The 11,922-nt window shown below is 41.4% G+C and overlaps 1 protein-coding gene across 2 annotated transcripts in view; it reads left to right on the top strand.

Moving 5' to 3' along the window:
- Nucleotides 1-11,280: 11,280 nt before the first annotated feature.
- DISP1 (dispatched RND transporter family member 1) overlaps nt 11,281-11,922 on the top strand; it is an 89,854-nt gene continuing 89,212 nt past the window's right edge. For both annotated transcript variants that reach the window (XM_017812948.1, XM_017812946.1), the window contains exon 1: nt 11,281-11,326. The gene's annotated coding sequence lies outside the window, so the exon portion shown is untranslated. The remainder of the gene's footprint in view (nt 11,327-11,922) is intronic.

Raw genomic sequence — 11,922 nt, 5'->3', positions numbered from 1 at the left:
TATTCTAGATGAAGCCTCACTAGCATGTTGTGTTCAGTCTTCCCTATCTGAACCAGACATATATCTGCTGGTGTCACCAAGAAATATCTGTCTCTCAGAACCATGTGGTGATCTCTAATAATGTTGCTTCGTGCCCCCAATCTTTCTGTCTGGCTTTCCCAAAGAAGGACTCGCCTTCAGTTTGCGATGTCCATGTTGATGGCCCCTGGATGTAAGGCTGCATTTGCTTTGTGAATTGCTGTCAAATCTGAATGTCTGGTACCTTCTCCTCTGTGATACCCAGACCCCCTTTGCTGACAGTACTTCCCCAGTTTTTGCCACACAACTTAGTCAATACCTTCTCCCCAAACATCATCTAACACAGTGTGTAACAGCACCAGAAGAGCCCTCTTGAATATATAAAAAAAATCCTATAGGACTGTAGTGGAGTGATAGCCACCAAGGGGCAGCAGAGCTTGTCTTTTCCTGCAGTTTTTTCCACACAACTGCCAGCACAGACAGTGTGCACCTAGGAGTGGCACCGCAGCTTTAAAATGGGAACAGGTGTCACAATTTACACCTCCTACATCATTTTATACTGAAAAGAACATCTCTGTAATTACTGATGGGGTGGCATCCAGGAGCCCCTGCATGCTCTGTGACCTACCTCTCCATCAAGGTCACTGCCAAGGCAGTAAACTTCAGACCTCTCCTCCCTGCTACACAGGGTAGGGATACATGTGCAGGCAGGTTTCAAGGAAAAACGATGGATTATGTTGATACCTGCATCGAGACTGCAGGCTTAAATGGTGTTATAAGAGGAAGACTTCCCTAGCATTTCACATGTCCATAAGGTAAATATTTACATAAGGTAAATAATGCATAGTCAGAGTGCAGGAACAACTGATTTTGCAAACTTTTAATAAATAAACACTAATAAAAAGTGGTAAATTTAACAGACTCTCAAATGCAACTGAAAAGCTGTTTTGAACCCAATGCTGGGTATGTATGGAACTTCTGCAAGTACTGGCCTGAAAGAGCTTCTCCCATGTTGCAAAATCCTGCCTTAGCCACGACTGATTTCAATCCAAATGAGGTGGTATAAATAAAGCAGATCTTTTATCTTTATTCTCTCCTTCCTTACTGTTTTATTTTTCTCATTTACAGATAGTCCAGAACTCAGATCTTGAAGAGCACGAAAATCTACAGCAGAATGAAAACATGATTTAAATGGAACATTTGATTCTTCCTGGCCTGATTACAGGAATACAAATAAGAAACAATTCCATGGGTATCAGTGTGGCCATAGTAATGTAATCTCAGTATAACCACAAAAATATATCAGCTTGCAGATACAAGATTGGCATAAATAAATGTTTGTCTATTCCACCTGAGAAGAGCTGCTCTTTTTTCCCTTCTGCATCTGGTTACTGTTAGACACGTTATTCCAATCGACACTTGTTTGCAGCTGGTGTTTTAAAATGTACTGAAGGGGATAAGGGAAGTTTAATTTCTCAGTCTGTAAACTCAGAGATGCTCCTGCTGTCCCAGTTTTATCTGTTGCCACACAAGGTTGTTAAAATGCCATTTGGAGCCCTTGTCTTTCAGAAATGGATCTTGACCAATGACAACTTCGTTTTATTTACATGCTGAACTTTATGTGAATTTGATTTTGAAGTAACTGTTTTTAATACAAACAAGCCTATGAACTAAAATAAAGGTTTTGCTTAAAATCAAGTAGTGTTTTTTTCCCAATTGATATTGATGTCTGATAAAAATGACATTGATTTATCTTATTAAGTACAGGTGCGAGTTTGCTGAAGTTCCTTCTGTACCTGTGGTTGTGGGCTGAGTGTTACAATCAGTGTCTGGTGCTTCCCTTAGCCTGCCTAAGAATTTCAAGGAAAGAAGGTCTCTCCATTTCTCCCTTTTCTTCTGCTCTCTTTGTGCAAAAGCTGACAGATCCACCCTCAGCCTGGGACCACTTTTGTTCCTTGAATCAGCCTTGTCTTCGAACAGCTCCTTTCTCATCTGTCCAGCAAGATGGGCAGGGTTAATGCATCACCACTTTTTATTTTCCCCATCTGTTACTCCAAAAATAAAATTAATTTCAGCTGTAAAAATACAGAATTAACACTCAATTTGCCTATATTATATTATGTTGTATTTCTCCCCACAGCTTCTATTAGAAGTCAAAACTAAGCATCAATTCAATGTAATTGTGGGATACAGCCTAAGGGTTGGTGCACAGGAATTAAACGTTGTGTTAGTTTGACCTAACGTGAACAAGCCTGTAGTGGAAATAACATACACGGTTAAAGGAACAGGAATGATAGTTTTGCTTACAGAAAGTTACTTACTATAGGTAATAAAAATGTTTGCTTAAATTACATTTACCATAGCTTGTGAAAACTTTACCAGAAGCACGGTTCTTGCCTCTTGTGGAGTGAAAGCTGTTTTGGGGAGTGGGTGTAAAACCTCTCTGGTGTGTGGATGGAGAACATACTGCACTGTCTGTACAGAACTGTTTTCTGCTGGGGAAGTTCCCTAAAATTGGAAGAAAATACTTTGATATAAATTTTGCATTTTTAATATTTCAGAAAGTCTTAACCTATGTCCCTTCTACACACAGATCTTCCCTTGAGCTTGTATATTTGGATCCAGGGCAAATGTTCAGAGAGACAGTAAAAGCTGAACCCGTGACCGTCTCTAGACTCCAAAGCACTCTAGTTCCTCTGTGATTTAAAGCAGTGAAGCAAACAAAGAATTGTTTACACATGGACCAGAAAAAAACCATTATTTTACTCCTATCCATATTTTCAAATATTTGGAAGTCCTTTTCTTCCCCCCATCAGACAAAATACTTCAGTGCTAACGGCATATTATGAGCAACTGAAAAGAAAGGTTTTGATAAATGTCAGTGACCTTTATTACTGTATTGAAATCAGTGTAACCCACAAAATGATATATTAGTAGATAGCAAGCAGATTGGTTTTGAGATAAATCTATTGCAGTTTTGTGAAAAGCAGTTCAGCATCTGAAACTGGACTGGCATAATGAAAGGAAGAGCATGGTGTGAACGTAGCGAGGGCGTTTCTTCAGGGAAGCAGAGAGGCAAGAACTGAGGCTGTGAAGGAAAATGGTCACAACAACACCTGCTACAAGAACACTGTTTCAGAAATCTGACTGTAGGATTGCAAAGGTTTGGCCAAGGTTTACTCCAGGCAAATGTCTGACATTTTTCCACAGGCAGTGCAGTGCTGGGTCCAAAAAACTGGGGCCCGAAAGCAGTTGCATTGAGTTCATTTTCTTCAGCAACTGCCAAAAATATTAAAATATGTCAGTTCAATTTCTGAACCCCTACACAGAGCAATGTCAGAGTAAGGCAGACGTATGTAAGGAGGTGGAAGTGGTAATTGTTCTGAGGTAGCGATGAGGCCATGCAATGAATTAAACAAAGGGGAACTTGTCTAATTGAAACAGGACCTAGGAGAATTTTTTTGGACAGGGAATAAAGTGAGATATGGCTGTCCCAGAAATGCTGGCCACATCTTCAGGAAAAGTTGTAAAGGCTGGATTATGAAGGAGGTTTCTCAAACAAGGAGAATATTCTCATTAAGTACATGAACTGTGCTGTGTCATCTCATCTGCTGATCCTTTATGTTCATATGTGCAATCACTCTGTAGAATTTTCTGCTATCATGTAAAATGCCTGTTGCAAAAAGGCCTTTAGTAGAAGGAGGATGTTCCAGTTATTATTTGTATTTTATGTGTTTTCAGTTTGTGAATCCCTTGGATGGACACTTGCCATGCTGTTTGGACTCAATGTACCTAGATACAATCACACAGTAGGACAACGTAAGAGGACACAGAACCAGGTAAATAAGATCTGAACATTGCTTGGGAAACTCCAGAGGATGTGCTTCATCAGGCTTTATTTTAGCTCTGCTATTATGCCTTATGCCAGAGAAGATGTTAAAAGATGATTTCAGCCTTAACAATCTACTGTCAGACCAAATTTGTTTCTGGAATACTTTTTTCACTGTTCCACTTAAAGCTATTTGAAAGCTTTAGTAGAGCTTTGAGTGTGATTATTAGTTTATATGTCCTATTACATACACCAGTTCTCCTGTACTGTACCTTCTGAAGTTACTGCACCAAAGATGGATTTTGATTGCAAATGATATTTGAAGGTGAACAAACAAGTCAGGACAACTCAGACCGATGAGGTGGAGGTTCATGTCAAAGTTGATGTGGATGTGTGGCCAGCTTGTTCACTCCAATATCGGTTCTGGTAGCAGAATCAGAAATCAGTGCTGGTCTAGGCTTTGGAGATAAATACTGGCCCAAGTTTTGGTGCTGAAGTCGGGGGGTTTTTAACCTGAGAAAAAATCTCAAGAAATAGAGGAGCACCCTAGAAACCTTTGTCTAACCATAAAGGCCTTTGTGGAATGTAGGTGATACAAAACCCCTCTCAAAACCCAAATTCTAAAACATTTTTCTGTCACCAGCTCCCTGAAAGTCTCTGATGTGTGTTGCTCTGTTGCAACACTCCTGGTTTTATTAGTGGTGTTTGCTGTTGGGCAATCCATCTGAATAACATTATGTAACTCCAATTATCCTTTACTAATTCCTGCCAGTAAGAGAATAACCTGCTCTGCTTTGTTATGCTGCAGGACTGGTTATTGACGGTTATTGCAACAATGGTGGTTGTACAGGACGTTTACCTGATCAAAGACATATCCCAGGGCCTCTTGAGGAAACACTGCATGGATGATCAACCCAGTGAAACTTTGTAACTAAGGATGCATGAAAATGGTGGTGGAGTTTTTCTAGCAATAACATTCTACAGAAAAGATGGGATATTTTTAAATGTGAGGTTAGCAGACTATGGACTTCGCAATTATAAATTCAGTTTTCTTTGCTGAGGACTGCCTATAAATGAAGGGGTCCCAAAAGCTGTTGAAACTTGAAACTGTCTGAGTCTGTATTTCAAGTTCTAGTTTGACAGTTTAACTTTAGAGATGAATCACGTATGGGCTCTTGTGATTTAGTACAACACAACTTCCTTGAAGGTCTGAATAACCAGCCTGTGCCTGTTTGTGCTTTAAAGTGAAATGTCTCCTTTGGAAAAGGGATACCCAAAACTGATAGTGTATTTTTCCAAGTTTTAGGCAGATATAACTGAATTTTAAAACATGACCTCAGCCCTGGCATCATATTCTGAAGTCTTCCATTTCAGCTTGATTCTTATCAAATTCTATTCTTATTTCTTTTTAACAGACTTAAATTTGAACCTTTGATATAGCATTTTATTAGGCTTGCTTAGGAGGGAGTAACTTAAGAGGAAAAGGGTAGCAGAGGAGGCTTTGCAGTTGGGACCACACTTGAAACATGAACCAGAGGTGAATGCAGTCCCTGGTCTAACACGGACTTCTTGCACCTTTTTGCTGCTAAAGCAAAACTGATTCATTTTTAAACCATAGCAGCAGATTTGAGGATTCTAGTTCCACATTGTTGCTTTCAAGACTTACTTTAACTATGTTTTGTGGGCTCTGATACTGCAAATGTCTTGTTACTACTTCACTGCATAAGCCACAACCATAAATCAACCATATGTGGTGGAGTCTCTGTGCTCAAGGTAAGCAGAAGCACTAGGAAAATTATCATTTTTCAGTTCTTCTAACAGAAGATACCTACATTAGCTGCCTTTTATCTAATTAATGTTTTACTGTTTTGTCTAGAGGAATATGGGGATGGTGGAGAGAGCTCTAAGAGATATGATGTGGACTTTTTGAAGTGAAAAAACCACCTTGGAGTACAGGGTGTTGAAGACAGATTAGTTAAGGATACAGTGGGTTTCTCACAAAGTGCTTTTGCAAGTATTAATGAAGTTTCAGAATGTGACCCAAAAAGTGTCTCAATAACTGGTTGTTGCCATTCCCATTTATCTCTGATTAAAGTGAGTGAATTATTACCAGCTATGGCATAACACATCTCCTCCCTTTGTCCAGCCAGTAAGATTTTAATGTGTAGTAGAGAAAAAAAGCAACACAATCATGGAAGAGAAAAGGGAGTTTTGTGAGGAAGAACATAGCCTCTGTGGCATCTTCTGCTTTATTTAAGCTACAGAGATAGTTGGAACTTGTAATCTGATTCCCACTTAACTGAAGCTCTTATTTTCTGATGCATGGACCTTGGCCCTGTCATTAGCTGATCACTTCTGAGTAGGGAAAACTTGCTGCTTGGGGCATTACAATGGAATTCAATATCCTGATATGCCTAAATCAACCTGCAGAGCCCTCCTCTGTTCTGGCAGATGCAGATTTTTTTTTCTCACTCATCAAAGTAACCGAATGCAAAAAATAAGAACTTTAGCTGGATAAAACCATGCAAAATTTACCGATGTTCAGCAAAGCAAGTGGTCAAACATAAATAATAGTGACTTTATTAATTCTTGCCCTCCAGATTCCATATTTTTGTTGCAAATTAAAATGTCGGTATTCATAAAGAAGGTAGATTTGCTTTATAGATCAACCAAGTTAATAAAAGAAGACCACACTTATCCTACTTAATATGCTGCTTCAGTAATCTCCTATGAGATACTGAATACTGTCCTAAGCTACTCTTTGTTGCACTTTTTTGGTTACTGGTATGCATGAAGAAAGTCAGGGGAGCTGCTGGAAGAGTGGATTATGTAAATGCAAGACAAGTTTTCTGGACAATGCTTTTGAAGAGACATCTAAGTTATGCTTTTCCCTGACATTTTCATGATAGCTGAGAAAAAGCACATTCACAATTTGATTTTTCCATGTGCCTATGTGGTTTCTGCCTAGATAAACAGAATAAACAAAACTCTCCAGTTGCTGGGCTCTTATCTGAAAATGCAAATCAGTGCTACTCTGCTGCATGTCCTAATCTTTCCTCTCTTTTGTCCTTTTTTTTTTTTTTAAAAAGGTCACTCTGATTGTAATGGTTTAGAGCATGAGGATATTTACAAGAGTAATATTCCTTTCAAAAAGCTGTTTTTTTTCTCAACTAGAGAAAACCAAGACTCAGAAGTAGAACCACTGAAAGCAGATATTTCATTAATCTACATGAAAATCACTACTATAAGCCATGCTTGAGTTTCACAGGAAAGATTGGAAGTGACACAAACTCCAAAACAAAATGGGAAGCTCAGTCTATTTCTGTGTAACTGGTGCTGTGAGTGATTGAAAGTTGTGAATTTTTCATCTCTTCCTCACCAGCTGCTGAGTGTCTCATTTCCTTGGCATTTCTGTTTTTTTCCTAATTTTAGAACTGAAGAATTGAATTTGTCACCTTTCAGCTCTTGCTGTATAAGCCAGTGGTCAGCCTTAATAAGTGTTCCAGATAAGACAGCACACTCCACAGGCCTGTCTGCACTGCTGGATAAAACATTGAAATTTAAATTATTTCCATTACAAAGAACTGTTGTCTTATGATAATTTTGTTGCATATTAAGTGCCAGGACTTGAGAAAGTAATTCTGTGCTCGAAGCAGTGGAATTTATTCCTATTAGTTGATCTCTAATCTGTTTCTTTGCTGCCTCTAGTTTGTACATGTTGGCAAGCTGGGGAGAAAGGTGAGATCTGGATGGAATCTCCCAGTGAAGGGTACTTTCTGGGAACCTACTCCATCAGCTCAGTTGGATTCCACCTGTTGAAAAATCAAATGGAGTTGTTTGCTTTACCTCATTTTGGAAAGTAATTTGAAAGGAGCTTTTCCTCTTCCTTTGACAGAATTTTCTTGTATTTTGTCCTTCACAAACAATTAAGGAAATATGCAAATTACTGCTGATACCTGAAGAATCAGCTCATGGGCTCCCCTCCTAAATGTGCCTCTCTGTCACCACAGGGCTTGAAGTTGCAGGTGGGAAGGAAATTCCTGGTGCTTATGTTTCTGGTGTCTGATCTGATGTGATGGCAGTTCTATATGTGCCTCGGAAAGAGGCAGCTGAGCTGTGATCCATTCACCTCATTCCTGTGCTCCAGCAGCTCTAATTAGGGATAAAGCTCTGTTTTAACAGCTGTTGCACAAATATGAAATAAAAGATGGTGTTTACCAGCAAGAACCTACTTCTATTTCACAAGAGGATAGATAGGTTGTGCGCTGTGTGTGAACAGGCAGGGCTCACGCCTCTGTACGAGCTGGCAAGGGCAAAGCAGATGTGAAACAGAGCATAGTCTTCAGTACCACATGGTTCCCACAAACCCCGAAGTTCAAAGCCCCAGTGACCCATCTGCCTCTGAATTCAGGCAGTCTTCTGCAGCTTAAGGGAGGACACGTTGTTTCTGGCCACTGCTGAAAGGCAGATATTTTCTAGTTGTTGACAAAAAAGAAAGAAAAAGAAATTCTGGATCCCAGTCCATGTCCTTGTTAATAATTTAAAATGCCTTTTCTGAGGAACATCTAGCTGCTCTTTCATCAAACCTGCAAAGAGAGGTTCTACAGTGGCATTATAAGAATTCTGTGCTAAAAGCTTTGACAAAAAACATGCATGCTCTGAAATGAAATCTTATTTACTGTGATGTTATTAAAGTGCTAAATAAACAGACAAACTCAGAAGGGCTGGTAGGATGTGGGCGGGTGAATAAATAAGCTTTGATGCTTATGTCAGTCAATGCTAATTTCTATCCTTTGAAGAAAGTATGATAAACACAGCTGTCAGAATTGTGATCTGAAATTGCTCTAATTAAATTAGATTTTCACTAGAATGAAAGCAGCTGAGCACCTTGTTTTGTTTCCTCTTTAGCCGGACTAGTTCAGAGAATAATGACTTTCCAATTCTTTCATGGCCAGGTAGGGAGGGTAAGATTTTTTAAATATAAGAATCTGAATATGCACAAGACTATTGTATAAAATTCTGTATTCATATTCCTTTTGTTGTATTTGCTGTTCAGGATTTGTATCTTGATTTAGAATCTGAGATCTTCAAGAGGGAGTTATCTGTGCTGGCCACTAAATGCTTTCTGTGTAGTAATGTGGGGACATTATGTAAGTCCCTTGTGGGTCTCTTAAATTTGTATGTAGCAGTAAAAGACAGACAAGGGCGTTTCAGTGGTTAAGAACTATTTTACTCATGATCATGGACTGTGGATGAGAATAATAATTAGCAGTCACTATAAATAAAGACATGAAGGGTTAAACGACAACAACCAAGTCAGATGATCTTTTTCTGCCTCTTTCTTGTTTCAAAAACCAACTCGTTCCTTGTTGTTGATAGATGGAAAGACATGTTATTCCAAGCCTTGCAGTTTTACTTTACAAATGAAATTTTGATTGGGCTTTGATCTGGATGGCTCCTCCTTTTCAGGAGAGCTGAAAATGAAGCAAAGTGATAAATTCTTTCCGTACTTTCAATTTATTTTTTTTTTGTGACCATTACTTTCCAAAGCAATCTAATTAGTTACAGAGAACAGCATATCCAGAAGTAAATAACCAATATATATACGTGTATGTTTGATTTGTGAGTGCTATTGATTTTAATTTCATTAATGTAAAAGAGATCTGTGTCAGAATTTAGTGCCATAAAAGAAAAATATGAATTTACATATTGCTAGATTTATATAGAGAAATATTGTATTAATTTACAAATATATCTTCTACCGGTGCCATCTATCAATGTCCAAAATGTGTTAATTATGGCAAATCGATCTGATGAGAAATTCCATTAGTTATAGCATCTCTTCCATGCGTTGGCACTAGATGGCACTGAAAGACAGGAGCTGTGGTGTGGAAACCTGGGTATTTTATATTTCTGGAGGTTAGCGTACTTCAGTGGAGGATCACCGAAGCATAAACGATGTCCTGTAATCCATTTTGTGGGAGAAAAAAAAAAAAAGAGGATTCACAGGAATTACAGAAGCTATATTGCATGACTCAGTTGTTGCTTGAGCCTATAGAAGAAATCAGCACAATTAGAAATGAAGTGGCAGAACATGATATTAAGTGATCAGGGCTGACAGCAAAGTCTCTCTGCAGATGAGGGTGCTGGAGCTTTTTCTCTCTCATTTGCTCATGTTGCTTCACAGAAAACCTCCTCTAAAATTCAAATGCTCTCTCCCATTCACCATGGCGCTCCTTGAGTGCAGTTCTAGTCCCAGACTTTCCAGTGTCAAAAACATCAACTTCCACAGCATTTCACGCTCTGATTCTGCCCCGGTCTGACCAAACACAAACCCTTGGGCTGGTGCAGGAGACACACCACTGGCGTTCAGGATGAGGTCTGAGTCAGATCTAGAGATTATAACGAGTCTTTAATAAAAACCATGTCAAGTGAACCCCAGAGGGAGGATGAGGAGCAAGGGAGGGGATTGGAGTCTGACTCAGTCTGCGAGCTCTGGCTCTCAAACCATCGCCAGCCTGACCCGGGGTGTTTCACGTGCTTCAGTGTGGTTTTCAGAGAGCCAATTACCCTTACGATGGGATGAAAGTGTAACAGCTTGTCATGTGCAAGGGATCACTGCAGATTATCCTATGTGTTATGCTGGTCTTTAAAATTGCAAATACGTACTTTTATTCCGACCGCAAAAGGAAGCACTCAAAGGTTAGGAAACTCCACGTCCCTGAGTAACAACGCAATCGTATCTCAGCCCATTCTGTGAACTAAATGAGACAGAGGCCCTTTGGGATACAAAGGTACGCAATTGTGTAATTAAAAACTACGGCCTATGCACAAGTTGGCACAATTACAGCTGTTGCAAGCTTTCCCTAGGATTTCAGCACCGGATTTACCCGTGTAGATAACATTGTTTTCTATGTGCAGTTTTATATGCAATATTGACATGTTTTTAAAGACGAAGGGTGGTCCATTGCACGTGCGAGGACTCTGCAGGGGCCGGAGGAGGGATCCGCGCCACAGCCTGGGATAAAACTCTCCTGGGGCCACTGTGACCTTCTTTCAATGAAGGGGAATCTTTTCCACCCCAGACTGGATTTTTCCCACAGTTTAGATATATTTATAAAAGCGCGTGTATCAGACTGCGGCTGTTCGCACAGTTTCAGACACACTCCCCTCGCATCAACCACCGCCGCGGGAGGCGGGCGGGGAGCGGGGCGGGCGCTCAGGCGAACCCCGCGCCACGCTCAAGATGGCGGGCGTCGGGCCGGGCGCCGCGCTCAAGATGGCGGCTCTGCCCGCCCCGCCCTCCCCGCCCTGCCGGCGGTGACTTCCGGAGGGAGAAGGAGAGGGCGTCCGTCCCATGGTAACTGCGCCACGGTGGGGACGCCGCGGCCGCCGCTCGCCTCCTCCCGCCGCCCGGCCCGCGACGACGGGCAGCCGCCGCCTCCGGGGCCCCGCCGCCGGCAGCCGCCAGGTCGCGAGGTGAGCGCAGCCCGCCGGGCGGGCGGGCCCCGCAGGGCGGGCTCTCCGCGCCGCCGCCGAGGTATCAGGTCGGGCCGGCGGCTCGGGGGAGGAGAAGGAGGAGGAGGCGGCGGCGGCCCCGTGCTCGTGTAGCGGGGCGAGAACCCCCGGTCCGGCGGAGCCGCGCCCGCGGGACACCGGTGGCCCCTCCGCGGGGAGAGCCCTGGTGGGAGCGGAGGTGCCCTTGTGTCGCCTGAGCCTTACCTTAAAACGTCATGTAAAAATGAACTGATTTTCTTACCTTCACTTCTGAATTTCTGTGTTTATTTTAGTGGGAGCTGGGGCCTTTTTGTTTTTTGGTGTTTCGTTTTTTCTTTTTTTTTTTTTTCTTTATTTAAAGGTGTTCAGGCACATAACTTTTTCCGTTTGTTACCTACTGAGGTATGATCAGCCTTTCATGTGCTTCTGGTCTTTGTTCAGACATAGGCTGCTCGTAAGTTGCCTTATTTTATTTGCTAGGAGCAAGGACTCGTTGAGAACGTAAGGTCTACAGGCAGTGGTTTCGAAAGGTAGCTCATGTGGCACCCGCACCCTTTGTCTTGGGAAATAAGGATACG

This window comes from Lepidothrix coronata, unplaced genomic scaffold (genome assembly GCF_001604755.1).
Source record: "Lepidothrix coronata isolate B3197 unplaced genomic scaffold, Lepidothrix_coronata-1.0 Scaffold38, whole genome shotgun sequence".
Taxonomy (NCBI): domain Eukaryota; kingdom Metazoa; phylum Chordata; class Aves; order Passeriformes; family Pipridae; genus Lepidothrix; species Lepidothrix coronata.
Note: the sequence above shows the minus strand (reverse complement) of the source record. Positions and strands in the feature narration are given on the sequence as shown.